The following is a 20,142-nucleotide window of genomic DNA, read 5'->3' on the forward strand; positions in this document are numbered from 1 at the left end:
GAGTTAGCGTCAGTCATGCTGAGGAAAGAAAACAGCAAGCAACTAAATTTTTCAAATGCAGTTTATGTCCACTTAGATATCTCAAGATTGACCAAAAAAAGCTGAATCTGAAAAAGAGAATCTGTTCACTAAGATAGAACTGAAACTTCCGCGGTTTGAATGTTTTTAAGTTTGACCTTGCTGAAAAATGAAAGTGCTGTATATAAACTAATAAAGGAGATGAATTAGTGAGAAGGTTCAAACATTTCTTACAGTACATTCCTGTCTGCTGTCTCAGTAATAGCTGCTGTGTTGATCGTGAAAGGTCGAAGGTTACCACTGCAGAGACCTTTCAATAATCATAACTATGATGACAAAAACAAGTTAACATTTCATCTTTCAGAAATCTGTAAAAGCAAAATTACAGGTCTATATCTGTGTGATTTTCTTCTTTACAATGTGTGTGTACACAACTCTGGAAAAAAAAATTAAGAGACCACTGCAATTTCCTCTGAAAGCACGTATGACAGCCATTCAATTCCTGTATCTGTTGAATTCCAACACAAGCACACCTTATTCTACTTAATAAACTCCTAATTCATGTCTTGGTTAAGAAGGAGACATATAAACCACTACTTCCACTATCTTAAAAAAATAATGCTATTAGTACCGCAAAAGTAATCGGAACCCAAAAATAACTTGAACAAATATAAACTGAATACTACTTGATTTCTGCTCTGACAATGTTCCCAAACTCTGAAATGCAAACAAATAAAGCAGGATGCATTTGTTGTTTTTCATGTAAAGTTAATGTGGAGTTGGTTTTGCACATTTTCAAAAATGTTTTTGTGAATTTTCATTAAATAGTTGTATTCTGTGCTCCACATTTTCATTGTCATTGTATTGTTTCATTTACTGTTGATATAGAGATACATATAGAGGAGAGCTGTGAGTGTATTGGTCCGGCGCTTAAAGGTGGGGTATGAGATCTTAGAAAAACGGTTCGAGCAAGCTACATTTTGAAAATACTCAATTCAAAAGTCCAAACCGCTTTCCTCACACATCCCTCTGAGGCAATGCCTCCAGAGTACTGGCACGTGCAATGCTTGTTCCCGAGGGTTCACGAGCGCTGCACAACAACAATTTGCTGCCTTCAGCTCTGGCCCCCGGCTCCGTACGGCTCGGGCTCGGGCTCTGATCCCAGCTACAGCCCCTGGCCCCAGCCCAGGCTCTGGCCCCGATCCATGCATACTTCATTCAGCCTCCTTCAGCACCCCCACTTTTACAGAACAGCCCCAATTCATACCTATCTGGTTAACGTTACATTTCCTAGTGATTTATGTTAGTGACAGAACAGTTTGCCAGTGAACTTTCCATCCTAATGGAGCTAATATAGCCAAGCTCTGGCTCTGGCTTCATTTCCTGTACAAGTGCTCCAAGCCTCTGAGAATGCACGATTCATGCACGAAAAGGGGTACGCACAGAGGGGGGAGGGACAAATGGCAGTTGAGTTTGATAGACATACAGTATCACCATTCAATCATTTCGAATGGACACTCGAAATGATTGGATGGGTTTTCAGTCATGTCCGTTCCTCAGGTGACTAAATTTTTAGGGACCGAGCCGAAAGGTAAGGCCCTCTCACGCAGTGAGAGGCCTTGCCTGCAAGCAAGGCCCTATTGTTTTTCGTTCGTTTTTATATTATTATTATTATTATTCACACACCACTTTGACCTGGATTTTGACCCCCTGAACATGCACGAAAACTCACCAAATTTGGCACACATTTCAGGCCTGGCGAAAAATTTGATAAAATGAAAAAATTAACCCCATAGGTGCCAAAATGGGCTCTCTAGCGCCACCTATGTGAAAAAAACGGCAACTGCCCTAGTGGCCAGTAGGAATGTCGTACAGACATGAAACCAGTGCCAAAATTTTTGTTGGATCATGCTCTACAAATCATCCACTGACACTCATGACCTATCTGCAACAGGAACTTCACAATATGCCTTTCAAAATAAAATTTCTAAAACTAACTCTGATGACACCATTTGTGGTATTGACTTCTAAATAACGCCAAAAGATAGAGTGATCCCTCCTTAATACAACGATTTCACACCTTTTCCATAACTGTCTTAGTTTCTTTTTTACAAGCCAGCAAAGTTGCGATGTTTGAAACTCATTTTTCATTTTGCAGTTTTTCCCCACATGTGACATATCTACACGTTCACAGGACTCACCACAATGCTCACATGCAAAACATTTTGAGATAGGATGTATGGTTATTGATTTATAACAATTTGTTTATTTTCATAATTTTTCGGCTTTAGACTGCCATTTGACCCCCTTAACATGCTCCAAAACTCACCAAATTTGCCATGTATGTCATGGCTGGTGAACACTTTCATACAATATCAAAATTAACCCCTTGGGTGCCAAAATGAACTCTGTAGCGCCACCTATGTACTAAAAAACTCTCAAAATCTGCCCTAGCGGCCAGTAGGAATGTTGTAGAAACATGAAACAAATGCCAAAATGTTGGTCTGATTGAGCCCGACAAATCCTACACTGACACTCATGAGCTAAGTCCAACAGGAAGTTGGCAATCTGCCTTTGAAAGTTACTATACGTTTCTGCAATTACTGCTTAGTCATTTCAGACCTTTGAATAAAAAGTTATACCTCATTAAATTCCCACAAGTCTGCAGAATCCAAAAGTGAAAGAATTTTTCAGATCCGACCTACGGTTATGGAATAATGGTGATTTTTTTGAAGACTATGTTTACTTTCACTTTTAACAATGACAAAGTCCCTATAAAACTCTTCCTGGTGCACAGCTGTATGTGTCTGTCCTTAGTACAGTGGTTCATGTAGCTGCCAATGAAACAAGAGGACCCAGGTTCAAATCCCAGACAATCCAATTTTTTTTTTTTTTTTTTTTTTTTTCTTCTTTCTCCATTTTAAAACAGGTTTTACTGGATTGTATTTTGGATATTGGAAATTTTGCACACATTCAAAAGTACACTGAGTACATTTTTTCTAAATAAAACCCTAATTACCAATAATACAAAATTTCTATTACATAACTTCTTTTCATTTTTATGACCAAACGCTCAACTGTTTGTACAATGTTTCTTCATTCAAAAGTACTCTTTCTCACAGACACACATGCTCACACAATAGGGTTTTTCCAAAATAAAAGCCTTAAATGTGAGAAATCATTACTTTAATGCTCAATTATTTATACAATTTCAATTCATTTTTCAAACTGATTCTTTCTCTCACATACAAAACAAATGCACATGCACACAGTAGGGTTTCCAAAATAAAAGTGTCATTTTAAAGGTGATGGTGGTTTCAGCAGAGGGTCGCTGGTGTTCTGTACAGATGTAAGGAGGACAGACACTAAAGGGTGGGAACTGGTATGGGGACGGAGAGGTGTGAGTGGAGCTGAGGTGTGGACATTCCCGGGACGCAGATCGCGGGGGAGGCGGAACGCCCGGTGCGAGGTCCCGCCCAATGCTGCTTGCAGCTTTAATATTATTAGGGACCGAGCCGAAAGGTAAGGCCCTCTCACACAGTGAGAGGCCTTGCCTGCAAGCAAGGCCCTATTGTTATTCGTTCGTTTTTAGGGACCGAGCAGAAAGGTAAGGCCCTCTCACACAGTGAGAGGCCTTGCCTGCAAGCAAGGCCCTATTGTTATTCGTTCGTTTTTATATTATTAGGGACCGAGCCGAAAGGTAAGGCCCTCTCACACAGTGAGAGGCCTTGCCTGCAAGCAAGGCCCTATTGTTATTCGTTCGTTTTTATATTATTAGGGACCGAGCCGAAAGGTAAGGCCCTCTCACACAGTGAGAGGCCTTGCCTGCAAGCAAGGCCCTATTGTTATTCGTTCGTTTTTTATTATTATTATTATTATCATTATTATACTATCGTCACTTTAAACTGGATTTTGACCCCCTGAACATGCTCAAAAACTCACCAAATTTGGCACACATTTCAGGCCTGGCGAAAAATTTGATAAAATGAAAAAATTAACCCCATAGGTGCCAAAATGGGCTCTCTAGCGCCACCTATGTGAAAAATATGGCAAATGCCCTAGTGGCCAGTAGGAATGTTGTAGAGAAATAGAACCAGTGCCAAAATGTTGGTTGGGAAAAGCACTAAAAATCATCCACTGACACTTATGACCTAATTCCAACAGGAAGTTTGCAATATGCCTTTCAAAATAAAATTTCTAAAACTTACTCCGATGACACCGTTTGTCGTATTGACTTCTAAATAGCACCAAAAGATAGACTGAACCCTCCTCACAAAAGCGATCTCGTAGCTTAGTCTTAACTGTCCTAGTTTTTTTTTTACAAGCCCGCAAATTTGTGATGTTTGGAAGTCATTTTTCACTTTGCAGTTTTTCCCCACATGTGACATATCTACGCATTCAGGGAACTCACCACAACGTTCACATGCAAAAAATTTTGAGATAGGATGTACGGTTATTGATTTATGAGAATTTGTTTCTTTTCATACTTTTTCCTCTTTAGACTGCCATTTGACCCCCTTAACATGCGCCAAAACTCACCAAATTTGCCATGTATGTCATGGCTGGTGAACACTTTGATTCAATATCAAAATTAACCCCTTGGGTGCCAAAATGGACTCTGTAGCGCCACCTATGTACTAAAAAACACACAAAATCTGCCCTAGCACCCAGTAGGAATGTCACAGAAACATGAAACAAATGCCAAAATGTTGGTCTGATTGAGCCCAACAAATCATACACTGACACTCATGAGCTAACTCCAACAGGAAGTTGGCAATCTGCCTTTGAAAGTTACTCTACGTTTCTGCAATTACTGCTTAGTCATTTCAGACCTTTGAATAAAAAGTTATACCTCATTAAATTCCCACAAGTCTGCAGAATCCAAAAGTGAAAGAATTTTTCAGATACGACCTACGGTTATGGAATTATGGCGATTTTTTGAAGACAATGTTTACTTTCACTTTTAACAATGACAAAGTCCCTATAAAATTCTTCATGGTGGGCAGCTGTCTATGGCTGTCCTTAGTGTAGTGGTTCATGTAGCTGCCTATAGAGCAAGAGGACCTGGGTTCAAGTCCCAGACACTCCAAACTTTTTTTTTTTTTGTTTTTCTCCATCTTAAAACAGGTTTTACTGCATTGTATTTTGGATACTGGAAATTTTGCACACATTCAAAAGTACACGGAGTACATTTTTTCAAAATAAAACCCCAAATACCAATAATACAAATTTCTATTACATAACTTCTTTTCATTTTTATGATCAAACGCTCAACTCTTTGTACAATGTTTCTTCATTCAAAAGTACTCTTTCTCACAGACACACATGCTCACACAATAGGGTTTTTCCAAAATAAAAGCCTTAAATGTGAGACATCATCACTTTTATGCTCAATTATTCATACAATTTCAATTCATTTTTCAAACTGATTCTTTCTCTCACATACAAAACAAATGCACATACACACAGTAGGTTTTCCAAAATAAAAGTGTCATTTTAAAGGTGATGGTGGTTTCAGCAGAGGGTCGCTGGTGTTCTGTACAGATGTAAGGAGGACGGACACTAAAGGGTGGGAACTGGTATGGGGACGGAGAGGTGTGAGTGGAGCTGATGTGTGGACGGTCACGGGAGGCGGATCGCGGGGGAGGCGGAACGCCCGGTGCGAGCTCCCGCCCAATGCTGCTTGCAGCTTTAATTAGGGACCGAGCCGAAAGGTAAGGCCCTCTCACGCAGTGAGAGGCCTTGCCTGCAAGCAAGGCCCTATTGTTTTTCGTTCGTTTTTATATTATTATTATTATTATTATTATTATTATTTTTCCGTGACGCTTTAAACTGGAATTTGCCCCCCTAAACATGCTCAAAAACTCACCAAATTTGGCACACATGTCAGGCCTGGCGAAAAATTTGATAAAATGTAAAAATTAACCCCATAGGTGCCAAAATGGGCTCTCTAGCGCCACCTATGTGAAAAAAATGGGAAAAGCCCTAGTGGCCACTAGGAATTTCGTACAGACATGAAACCAGTGCCAAAATTCTTGTTGGATGAAGCACTACAAATCATCCACTGACACTTATGACCTAACTCCAACAGGAAGTTCGCAATATGCCTTTCAAAATAAAATTTCTAAAACTAACTCCGATGACACCGTTTGTCATATTGACTTCTAAATAGCATCAAAAGATAGAGTGAAACCTCCTCAAAAAAGTGATCTCTCACTTTTTCCGGAACTGTCTTAGTTTTTTTTTTACAAGCCCGCAAAGTTGTGATGTTTGGAACTCATTTTTCACTTTGCAGTTTTTCCTGACATGTGACATATCTACACGTTCATGGGACTCAGCACAATGCTCACATGCAAAAATTTTTGAGATAGGATGTACGGTTGTTGATTTATAACAATTCTTTTATTTTCATACTTTTTCCACTTTAGACTGCCATTTGACCCCCTTAACATGCTCCAAAACTCACCAAATTTGCCATGTATGTCATGGCTGGTGAACACTTTCATACAATATCAAAAATTAACCCCTTGGGTGCCAAAATGGACTCTGTAGCGCCACCTATGTACTAAAAAACACACAAAATCTGCCCTAGCAGCCAGTAGGAATGTCACAGAAACATGAAACAAATGCCAAAATGTTGGTCTGATTGAGCCCGACAAATCATACACTGACACTCATGAGCTAACTCCAACAGGAAGTTGGCAATCTGCCTTTGAAAGTTACTCTACGTTTCTGCAATTACTGCTTATTCATTTCAGAGTTTTGACATAAAAGTTATACCTCATTGAATTCCCACGAGTCTGCAGAATCCAAAAGTGAAAGAATTTTTCAGATACGACCTACGGTTATGGAATTATGGCGATTTTTTGAAGACTATGTTTAGTTTCACTTTTCCAAATGGCAAAATCCCTATAAAAGTCTTGCTGGTGCACATTTTCACATGTCTCTCTGTAGTGCAGTGGTTCATGTAGGTGCCTATGGAGCTGAAGGACCCTGGTTCAAGTCCCAGGTAATCCTAAAATTTTTTTTTTTTACATTTTATTTTAAAACAGGTTTTACTGCATTGTATTGTGGATATTTGAAATTTTGCACACATTCAAAAGTACACGGAGTACATTTTTTCTAAATAAAACCAAAATTAAGAATAATACAAAATGTCTATTACATAACTTCTTTTCATTTTTATGAACAAACCTTCAACTGTTTGTACAATGTTTCTTCATTCAAAAGTACTCTTTCTCACAGACACACATCCTAACACAATAGGGTTTTTCCAAAATAAAAGCCTTAAATGTGGTAAATCATCACTTTTATACTCACTTATTCATACAATTTCAATTCATTTTTCAAACTGATTCTTTCTCTCACATTAAAAACAAGTGCACATACACACAGTAGGGTTTCCAAAATAAAAGTCTCATTTTAAAGGTGATGGTGGTTTCAGCAGAGGGTCACTGGTGTTCTGTACAGATGTAAGGAGGACAGACACTAAAGGGTGGGAACTGGTATGGGGACGGAGAGGTGTGAGTGGAGCTGAGGCGTCGACAGTCACGGGTGGCGGATCGCGGGGGAGGCGGATCGCCCGGTACGAGGTCCCGCCCAATGCTGCTTGCAGCTTTAATTATATTATTATTATTATTATTATTATTATACTATCGTCACTTTAAACTGGATTTTGACCCCCTGAACATGCTCAAAAACTCACCAAATTTGGCACACATGTCAGGCCTCGCAAAAAATTTGATAAAATGAAAAAATTAACCCCATAGGTGCCAAAATGGGCTCTCTAGCGCCACCTATGTGAAAAATATGGTAAATTCCCTAGTGGCCAGGAGGAATGTCGTAGAGAAATAGAACCAGTGCCAAAATGTTGGTTGCAAAAAGCACTAAAAATCATCCACTGACACTTATGACCTAATTCCAACAGGAAGTTCGCAATATGCCTTTCAAAATAAAATTTCTAAAACTTACTCCGAAGACACCGTTTGTCATATTGACTTCTAAATAGCACCAAAAGATAGACTGAACCCTCCTCACAAAAGTGATCTCGTAGCTTAGTCTTAACTGTCCTAGTTTTTTTTTTACAAGCCCGCAAATTTGTGATGTTTGGAAGTCATTTTTCACTTTGCAGTTTTTCCCACATTTGACATATCTACGCGTTCAGGGAACTCACCACAACGTTCACATGCAAAAAATTTTGAGATAGGATGTACGGTTATTGATTTATGAGAATTTGTTTCTTTTCATACTTTTTCCTCTTTAGACTGCCATTTGACCCCCTTAACATGCGCCAAAACTCACCAAATTTGCCATGTATGTCATGGCTGGTGAACACTTTGATTCAATATCAAAAATAACCCCTTGGGTGCCAAAATGGACTCTGTAGCGCCACCTATGTACTAAAAAACACACAAAATCTGCCCTAGCAGCCAGTAGGAATGTCACAGAAACATGAAACAAATGCCAAAATGTTGGTCTGATTGAGCCCGACAAATCATACACTGACACTCATGAGCTAACTCCAACAGGAAGTTGGCAATCTGCCTTTGAAAGTTACTCTACGTTTCTGCAATTACTGCTTATTCATTTCAGAGTTTTGACATAAAAGTTAGACCTCTTTGAATTCCCACAAGTCTGCAGAATCCAAAAGTGAAAGAATTTTTCAGATACGACCTACGGTTATGGAATTATAGCGATTTTTTGAAGACTATGTTTAGTTTCACTTTTCCAAATGGCAAAATCCCTATAAAAGTCTTGCTGGTGCACATTTTCACATGTCTCTCTGTAGTGCAGTGGTTCATGTAGCTGCCTATAGAGCCAAAGGACCCTGGTTCAAGTCCCAGGCAATCCAAAAGTTTTTTTTTTTTTTTTTTATTTTATTTTAAAACAGGTTTTACTGCATTGTATTATGGATATTGGAAATTTTGCACACATTCAAAAGTACACGGAGTACATTTTTTCAAAATAAAACCAAAATTAAGAATAATACAAAATGTCTATTACATAACTTCTTTTCATTTTTATGACCAAACACTCAACTGTTTGTACAATGTTTCTTCATTCAAAAGTACTCTTTCTCACAGACACACATCCTCACACAATAGGGTTTTTCCAAAATAAAAGCCTTAAATGTGGTAAATCATCACTTTTATACTCACTTATTCATACAATTTCAATTAATTTTTCAAACTGATTCTTTCTCTCACATTAAAAACAAATGCACATACACACAGTAGGGTTTCCAAAATAAAAGTCTCATTTTAAAGGTGATGGTGGTTTCAGCAGAGGGTCACTGGTGTTCTGTACAGATGTAAGGAGGACAGACACTAAAGGATGGGAACTGGTATGGGGACGGACAGGTGTGAGTGGAGCTGAGGCGTCGACAGTCACGGGTGGCGGATCGCGGGGGAGGCGGATCGCCCGGTGCGAGGTCCCGCCCAATGCTGCTTGCAGCTTTAATTAGGGACCGAGCCGAAAGGTAAGGCCCTCTCACACAGTGAGAGGCCTTGCCTGCAAGCAAGGCCCTATTGTTATTCGTTCGTTTTTATATTATTATTAGGGACCGAGCCGAAAGGTAAGGCCCTCTCACACAGTGAGAGGCCTTGCCTGCAAGCAAGGCCCTATTGTTATTCGTTCGTTTTTTATTATTATTATTAGGGACCGAGCCGAAAGGTAAGGCCCTCTCACACAGTGAGAGGCCTTGCCTGCAAGCAAGGCCCTATTGTTATTCGTTCGTTTTTTATATTATTATTATTATTATTATTATTATACTATCGTCACTTTAAACTGGAATTTGACCCCCTAAACATGCTCAAAAACTCACCAAATTTGGCACACATGTCAGGCCTGGCGAAAAATTTAATAAAATGAAAAAATTAACCCCATAGGTGCCAAAATGGGCTCTATAGCGCCACCTATGTGAAAAGAATGGCAAATGCCCTAGTGGCCAGTAGGAATGTCGTACAGACATAGAACCAGTACCAAAATGTTGGTTGCAAAAAGCACTAAAAATCATCCACTGACACTTATGACCTAACTCCAACAGGAAGTTCGCAATATGCCTTTCAAAATAAAATTTCTAAAACTTACTCAGATGACACCGTTTGTTGTATTGACTTCTAAATAGCACCAAAAGATAGAGTGAACCCTCCTCACAAAAGTGATCTCGTAGCTAAGTCTTAACTGTCTTATTTTTTTTTTTACAAGCCCGCAAAGTTGCCATGTTTGGAACTCATTTTTCACTTTGCAGTTTTTCCCTACATGTGACATATCTACGTGTTCACGGGACTCAGCACAACGCTCACATGCAAAAAATTTTCAGATAGCATGTACGGTTATTGATTTATGACTATTTGTTTATTTTCATGCTTTTTCCACTTTAGACTGCCATTTGACCCCCTTAACATGCTCCAAAACTCACCAAATTTGCCATGTATGTCATGGCTGGTCAACACTTTCATACAATATCAAATTTAACCCCTTGGGTGCCAAAATGGACTCTGTAGCGCCACCTATGTACTAAAAAACACACAAAATGTGCCCTAGCGGCCAGTAGGAATGTTGTAGAAACATGAAACAAATGCCAAAATGTTGGTCTGATTGAGCCCGACAAATCCTACACTGACACTCATGAGCTAACTCCAACAGGGAGTTGGCAATCTGCCTTTGAAAGTTACTCTACGTTTCTGCAATTACTGCTTATTCATTTCAGACTTTTGACGTAAAACGTTAGACCTCATTGAATTCCCACAAGTCTGCAGAATCCAAAAGTGAAAGAATTTTTCAGATACGACCTACGGTTATGGAATTATAGGCGATTTTTTGAAGACTATGTTTACTTTCACTTTTAACAATGACAAAGTCCCTATAAAAATCTTGCTGGTGCACATTTCACATGTCTGTCTTTAGTGCAGTGGTTCATGTAGCTGCCTATGGAGCCAAGAGGACCCTGGTTAAGTCCCAGGCATTCCTAAGAATTTTTTTTTTTTTTTTTCTTTTCATTTTAAAACTGTTTTTACTGCATTGTATTGTGGATATTGGACATTTTGCACACATTACAAAGTACACAGAGTAAATTTTTTTTCAAAAATAAAACCTCTATTAAAAATAATACATAATGTCTATTACATAACTTCTTTTCATTTTTATGACCAAACGCTCAACTGTTTGTACAATGTTTCTTCATTCAAAAGTACTCTTTCTCACAGAGACACATGCTCACACAACAGGGTTTTTCCAAAATAAAAGCCTTAAATGTGACAAATCATCACTTTAATGCTCAATTATTCATACAATTTCAATTCATTTTTCAAACTGATTCTTTCTCTCACATACAAAACAAATGCACATACACACAGTAGGGTTTCCAAATTAAAAGTCTCATTTTAAAGGTGATGGTGGTTTCAGCAGAGGGTCGCTGGTGTTCTGTACAGATGTAAGGAGGACAGACACTAAAGGGTGGGAACTGGTATGGGGATGGAGAGGTGTGAGTGGAGCTGAGGTGTGGACGGTCACGGGAGGCGGATCGCGGGGGAGGCGGAGCACCCGGTGCGAGGTCCCGCCCAATGCTGCTTGCAGCTTTAATTAGGGACCGAGCCGAAAGGTAAGGCCCTCTCACACAGTGAGAGGCCTTGCCTGCAAGCAAGGCCCTATTGTTATTCGTTCGTTTTTATATTATTAGGGACCGAGCCGAAAGGTAAGGCCCTCTCACACAGTGAGAGGCCTTGCCTGCAAGCAAGGCCCTATTGTTATTCCTTCGTTTTTATATTATTATTATTATTATTATTATACTTCCGTCTCTTTCAACTGGATTTTGACCCCCTAAACATGCTCAAAAACTCACCAAATTTGGCACACATGTCAGGCCTGGCGAAAAATTTGATAAAATGAAAAAAGAAACCCCATAGGTGCCAAAATGGGCTCTCTAGCGCCACCTATGTGAAAAAAAATGGTAACTGCCCTAGTGGCCAGTAGGAATGTCGTAGAGACATGGAACCAGTGCCAAAATATTTGTTGGATGAAGCACTAAAAATGATATGCTGACAGTGATGACCTAACTCCAACAGGAAGTTCGCAATATGCCTTTCAAAATAAAATTTTCAAAACTAACTCCGATGACACCGTTTGTCCTATTGACTTCTAAATAGCACCAAAAGATAGAGTGAACCCTCTGCACAAAAGTGGTCTCGTAGCTTAGTCTTAACTGTCTTAGTTTTTTTTTTACAAGCCTGCAAAGTTGCAATGTTTGGAAGTCATTTTTCACTTTGCAGTTTTTCCCCACATGTGACATATCTACGCGTTCATGGGACTCACCACAATGTTCACATGCAAAAATTTTTGAGATAGGATTTACGGTTATTGATTTATAACAATTTGTTTATTTTCATACTTTTTCCTCTTTAGACTGCCATTTGACCCCCTTAACATGCTCCAAAACTCACCAAATTTGCCATGTATGTCATGGCTGGTGAACACTTTCATTCAATATCAAAATTAACCCCTTGGGTACCAAAATGGACTCTGTAGCGCCACCTATGTACTAAAAAACTCACAAAATCTGCCCTAGCGGCCAGTAGGAATGTCACAGAAACATGAAACAAATGCCAAAATGTTGGTCTGATTGAGCCCGACAAATCATACACTGACACTCATGAGCTAACTCCAACAGGAAGTTGGCAATCTGCCTTTGAAAGTTACTCTACGTTTCTGCAATTACTGCTTATTCATTTCAGAGTTTTGACATAAAAGTTAGACCTCATTGAATTCCCACGAGTCTGCAGAATCCAAAAGTGAAAGAATTTTTCAGATACGACCTACGGTTATGGAATTATATCGATTTTTTGAAGACTATGTTTAGTTTCACTTTTCCAAAAGGCAAAATCCCTATAAAAGTCTTGCTGGTGCACATTTTCACATGTCTCTCTGTAGTGCAGTGGTTCATGTAGCTGCATATGGGGCCAAAGGACCCTGGTTCAAGTCCCAGGTAATCCAAAAAATTTTTTTTTTTTTTATTTTATTTTAAAACAGGTTTTACTGCATTGTATTGTGGATATTGGAAATTTTGCACACATTCAAAAGTACACGGAGTACATTTTTTAAAAATAAAACCTCTAATTAAGAATAATACATAATGTCTATTACATAACTACTTTTCATTTTTATGACCAAACGCTCAACTGTTTGTACAATGTTTCGTCATTCAAAAGTACTCTTTCTCACAGACACACATGCTCACACAATAGGGTTTTTCCAAAATAGAAGCCTTAAATGTGGTAAATCATCACTTTAATGCTCAATTATTCACTACAATTTCAATTCATTTTTCAAACTGATTCTTTCTCTCACATACAAAACAAATGCACATACACACAGTAGGGTTTCCAAATAAAAGTCTCATTTTATAGGTGATGGGGGTTTCAGCAGAGGGTCGCTGGTGTTCTGTACAGATGTAAGGAGGACAGACACTAAAGGGTGGGAACTGGTATGGGGACGGAGAGGTGTGAGTGGAGCTGAGGTGTGGACAGTCACGGGATGGCGGATCGCGGGGGAGGCGGATCGCCCGGTGCGAGGTCCCGCCCAATGCTGCTTGCAGCTTTAATTATTATTATTATTATACTATCGTCACTTTAAACTGGATTTTGACCCCCTGAACATGCTCAAAAACTCACCAAATTTGGCACACATGTCAGGCCTGGCGAAAAATTTGATACAATGAAAAAATTAACCCCATAGGTGCCAAAATGGGCTCTCTAGCGCCACCTATGTGAAAAATATGGTAAATGCCCTAGTGGCCAGTAGGAATGTCGTAGAGAAATAGAACCAGTGCCAAAATGTTGGTTGGAAAAAGCACTAAAAATCATCCACTGACACTTATGACCTAATTCCAACAGGAAGTTCGCAATATGCCTTTCAAAATAAAATTTCTAAAACTTACTCCGAAGACACCGTTTGTCATATTGACTTCTAAATAGCGCCAAAAGATAGAGTGAACCCTCCTTAATACAACGATTTCACACCTTTTCCATAACTGTCTTAGTTTCTTTTTTACAAGCCAGCAAAGTTGCGATGTTTGAAACTCATTTTTGCAGTTTTTCCCCACATGTGACATATCTACACGTTCACAGGACTCACCACAACGCTCACATGCAAAACATTTTGAGATAGGATGTATGGTTATTGATTTATAACAATTTGTTTATTTTCATATTTTTTCGGCTTTAGACTGCCATTTGACCCCCTTAACATGCTCCAAAACTCACCAAATTTGCCATGTATGTCATGGCTGGTGAACACTTTCATTCAATATCAAAATTAACCCCTTGGGTGCCAAAATGAACTCTGTAGCACCACCTATGTACTAAAAAACTCTCAAAATCTGCCCTAGCGGCCAGTACGAATGTTGTAGAAACATGAAACAAATGCCAAAATGTTGGTCTGATTGAGCCCGACAAATCCTACACTGACACTCATGAGCTAAGTCCAACAGGAAGTTGGCAATCTGCCTTTGAAAGTTACTATACGTTTCTGCAATTACTGCTTAGTCATTTCAGACCTTTGAATAAAAAGTTATACCTCATTAAATTCCCACAAGTCTGCAGAATCCAAAAGTGAAAGAATTTTTCAGATCCGACCTACGGTTATGGAATAATGGCGATTTTTTGAAGACTATGTTTACTTTCACTTTTAACAATGACAAAGTCCCTATAAAACTCTTCCTGGTGCACAGATATATGTGTCTGTCCTTAGTGCAGTGGTTCATGTAGCTGCCTATGAAACAAGAGGACCCAAGTTCAAATCCCAGACAATCCAAACTTTTTTTTTTTTTTTCTTCTTTCTCCATTTTAAAACAGGTTTAATGGATTGTATTTTGGATATTGGAAATTTTGCACACATTCAAAAGTACACTGAGTACATTTTTTCTAAATAAAACCCTAATTACCAATAATACAAAATTTCTATTACATAACTTCTTTTCATTTTTATGACCAAACACTCAACTGTTTGTGCAATGTTTCTTCATTCAAAAGTACTCTTTCTCACAGACACACATGCTCACACAATAGGGTTTTTTCAAAATAAAAGCCTTAAATGTGAGAAATCATCACTTTAATGCTCAATTATTTATACAATTTCAATTCATTTTTCAAACTGATTCTTTCTCTCACATACAAAACAAATGCACATACACACAGTAGGGTTTCCAAAATAAAAGTGTCATTTTAAAGGTGATGGTGGTTTCAGCAGAGGGTCGCTGGTGTTCTGTACAGATGTAAGGAGGACAGAAACTAAAGGGTGGGAACTGGTATGGGGACGGAGAGGTGTGAGTGGAGCTGAGGTGTGGACATTCCCGGGACGCAGATCGCGGGGGAGGCGGAACGCCCGGTGCGAGGTCCCGCCCAATGCTGCTTGCAGCTTTAATCTTTTTTGTGTTTGTGTGTATTAGAGCATTTAATTAATTGGTTGTAATCGGGGTGTGAAGGGGATTTTAAGCAATATAGTAAAAACTACTCCAGGAAAACATCTCGCACCCAGCTTTAACAACTGTCAAAGTTTCTCATGAGGCCCCATAAGAAAATGAATTGCCCACCCCTGTTCTGAAGGATGATGGATGGTCACAAGCCATTGAACATTGCTGAGCTTCTTGAATTTCTATGCCAGGAGCTGCATAAAGTCATCCAACAGCAATGGTTAAATAGTGAACCCACCTGTTTGAGTGTGGAAATCGTTAAGCCCAGTGCAACGCAAAATGTGTCAGTTTCATGCATTTTGCGTTGCGCTGGGCTTAACGATTTAATGAGCCAGTGCAGAAATGAGCCCCTGGTCAGCTGGCTTTGAGTCAGCCCCCAGAATTGTTCCACAAGCCACTTTTACACAGAGATCCCAGAAAAACTTGAGATGGTTTTTGCCACCATTGACTGATATACACAGCCAAGCAAAAGGAGTAAGAGAAGTGAGACAGGCTGGACTTTTACACGGCAGACCTGCATTCCAGAATCAAAGGGGCTTTCACTGTTACACAAATCTTAGCATGGGGTTAGAGTCCTCCGCCCGAAGTGACAACAGCTTGCGGGTCTCGGTGTCTCCCCAGTTCAACATCTTTGTGGTTGCGCTGACATGTTTGATTACTGTACTCAGCCCACGCTCATTTTTAAATCCCCCTGACGCAGGGGTCACACAGGCAATACGTCATAATAACGTCACACCTTGGTTGCAGAATGAGAGGTGTTCTTTTTACATAGGATTCTGGAATCATGATTTCACCTTTATCACGGCCCTGTTACTACCTCTAGAGGCATTACAAAACTGCGAGAAAGGTGAATGAATGAATGAATGAATATTTATTTCAGTCATGTACAAAACACATACATATAAGAAATATACACTTTACACAACTGGTAACTGACAAAGTTTTTCCTTTGTTTGTAAAGTGTATACTGAAGCCAGAGGCTTATTTATGCTTCTCCTACTCCCATCTTTTGAATTACCTAAATTTGCAGCAAATAAGACATTATCACAAATTAGTCTGCATTCAGTTTCTTAAGTTGCTTAGAGATTATTTTACTCTCATAGCCCTTGGGAATTTGACAAATTAAAGCTTTTTTAAAACTCGACAACGAGCTACACACTTTCACTTCATCATTCAATTGAATCCACAATTTGACACCCATAATAGAAACACAGCGATATATAACATTTGTTCTTACTTTACATGTTTGAAACACAAACAACCCTCTTAAGTTATAATTTCCTTCTCTTAACTTTTTTTTTTTTTAATACAAACAAGAAGACTTTTGTTCTTATTACAAAAAATAATTTCCATTGTTTTTAAATATACAATATCAGAAAATTTTAATATACCAGATCCTGCAAAAATGGATTACTTGATTGAAGATAACCAGCTTTATTGATTACTCCAACAGCTTTTTTTTTTTGGAGTTTATGTTAGTTTTATACACACTGCCCCAAATTTCCACACAGTATGACATATTTGGCATTACAAAGGAACAACACAATATGCAAACATTTCTTGTTTAACAAATCTCTAGTTTTATAAAGAACTGCAACAGCCTTGGACATTTTACATTTGATATATTCTATTTGTGGTTTCCAACAAAGTTGATTGTCACTCCTAACAATTTCGTTGCATACACCCTTGCAATTTCTATTCCATTGATTTTCTATTTTATACATCACAATTTGCCCTAACACCACCAAAAACCATAAACTTTGTTTTGTCTCCATTAAGTGATAACTTATTTACATCAAACCATTTTTTTAACTTGATCAATTCCTTTTCTAGCACTCGTGGCTCACAGCAAGAAGGTCCTGGGTTTGACTCCAACACCAGTCGATGGGGGTGGGACCTTTCTGCGCGGAGTTTGCATGTTCTCTCCATGTTTGCGTTGGGTTCTCTCCAGGTACTCCAGCTTCCTCCCACCATCCAAAGACATGCACTGATAGGTTAATTGGTTAATCTAAATTGCCCATAGGTGTGAATGTGAGAGTGATTATGTCTCTATATATCAGCCCTGTGATGAATTGGCAACATGTCCAGGGTGTACCCTGCCTTTTCCCATTGGTAGCTGGGATAGGCTGCAGCAACCCTCAAGACCCTCGTGAGGATAAAGCGGGTTCAGAAAATGAATGAATGAATGAATTCCTTTTCCACAGGTGCTACAAGGTGCAACCAAATGATCCCATCATTTCGTTTACACAGACATTGTTCCGGAATAAAGGCTAAATATTCCCGTTACAGAAGTGCTGTGTAAAAGGGCTGTAGCAGTGGTTCCCAACCTGTTTTGGCTCATGACCCCATTTTAACATCACAAATTTCTGGCAATCCCAGTCATTCAAAATGGACACTTTTTTTTTTTTTTTTGCTAAAATTAATTTGTCCTTGACCGTGTAATAGTTTGCTATACTATATTTCAAAAAAATGTTTATTTTAGACGACATTTAGGCTATATAATGTATATTATTATGGATAGAGACAGAAAAGCCAGGTTGAGATTACTGCACAAAGTAAGAATTTTATTTTCCTTGGTCAGGATATGTACAGTTTGTCCAGCTTGCAAGGCTGCAAATTAATACTGAAAAAACAGTAACTCAAACTATGAATTATTAAAGAGCTGCAGCATCTTAAACTGGCCACAATGAACATTTGAAAGATAAACAGTACCACAGCGCTTCAGTTTGTCATGTCGTTTATGTATTGTGATTGTCTCTTTCAACTCACCATATATTTTTATTATTATTATTATTATTATTATTATTATTTTTAATCAATTACAAGAAATTTCAGGTGAACCTATTTGAATTCTAGGCGACCCCATATGGGGTCCCGACCCCAAGGTTGAAAAACACTGGGCTATAACCTTATCGAGTGCTGGATGAACTCTCTTAGCGTCCTGTTGATGTTATACAGCTTTAGGCACTCCAGTATCCATGTGTATGGCGTTGAGTCATCCAATCCAGGCAATGCACAGGTTGATGCTCCTGGCCTTACAGTCTGGGGCAATGCCCTGTCCCGTTGCATTCATCTGCTGATTGGTCTTAGTGATGGTAGTGGTGCAGTGTTCAGGTCCTCCAGTAGAGACTGGTCTGGTACTTTGTTCTAAGCCTAGGCAAGCAGGAGGTAGTTGAGTTCCCCAGGACTTTTCTTAGGTCAGCTACCCTTGTGTTAAGATTTGGGGCTTGGTACCTAATCTTGATTTTTGGAGGATGATGATGAAACCACCTCTAAGCTGACCTGTCGTCCTGCCTGCAATAGTATATTTGTGACAGATGAGGTTCAATGCTGTACCTCATCAATCTCTAGATATTTGAACACTGAGAATAGCTTATATCATTAAAATGAAGAAATGAGGTTGAAGAAGCTGAAATGGATCACAGATCACTGTCAAAGTAGAAATATAAAGTTGAAGAACTTGAAGTGGTTATAAGTCAAAGTGACAGACACAATGACATGTCAAAGTGAAAAAAGTTGGAGAAGCTGAAGAGGCAAAAAAGTAGAAATGCAAAAGGGAAAAATGAAAAATTTAAGTTGAAAGAGACTTGAAGTTGATCAGAATTCAAAAGTAGAAAAGTTAAAATTTGTTGAATTTTAAAGTAGGGGTAATAAAGGACTGTCTCCTTCATTTCAATGGGAAAAAGTTGAATACAAGCATAAATGTGATTAATGAACTGCATATTTTTATGTTTGAAAAGTTTTAATAGCACAAAGTATGCAGAAGTAGTTAGACAGCAAATAACATATGAAAAGTGGAATAATAACAATAAAAACAATAATAATAACACAGTGAGAACAATAATAATATGATTGCTGACTCAGTAATCACACAATGATATGAACTCAGTAACTCAGCAGTAAAGTTACGCAAAACAAAACATGGAACACTTTATTTTATTTGACAATATAATCATGAAAAAAATAAAGTAGGCGGAGCTTACTAATACCCCTGCCTGTCATCTGGGGTGGGCTGGGGTATAATCAACTCCAAAGACTAAAACGTTCCTGGTGCATAACAATAATGACAATAATAACTAATTTTATACAATCTTGCATCACAGTAAATCACAGCTGCTAATCTTCAAATTATCACAATATGTCAATGTCAAGTTTATATTGTGATGTAAAAACATATCTTGTATTAATAATCATTCTTTAATCATCTGGCCCTAAGATATGTGTATCTAAGTGGATGTTGGACTTAAACATGGTACCTCCTATGGGCACTGGCCTCCAGCTGGTTTGTGTTTTCTACAGGATTGGAAAAAGGCACCAATGGGATATAAGTAACAGAAGCAAAAACTCTTCTTGACCTTGACTGTTCTCTGAATGAAACAAATTCTGAAAATAAAGAGTGGATTCACTCAGACAAATGTATGCACTATTTCAAAGACGTCTTCCTCATGATTTCCAAAGATGTAGTTCTTCCTCCAGAGTTGATCGCTCTATTCAGAGGTTGTTTCCACCAGGGAATATTAAGGATTATTATTATTATTACTCATTAAGGCCACAGTATGAAAGTAGCTGCAGCACTTTCTGTTTACAGATATGCTACTTAATGTTTTACAAATATTGTTTAAGAAATTTTATATTCTTTCCTTGAAAATATTGTATTT

This window comes from Sphaeramia orbicularis, chromosome 5 (genome assembly GCF_902148855.1).
Source record: "Sphaeramia orbicularis chromosome 5, fSphaOr1.1, whole genome shotgun sequence".
NCBI lineage: Eukaryota > Metazoa > Chordata > Actinopteri > Kurtiformes > Apogonidae > Sphaeramia > Sphaeramia orbicularis.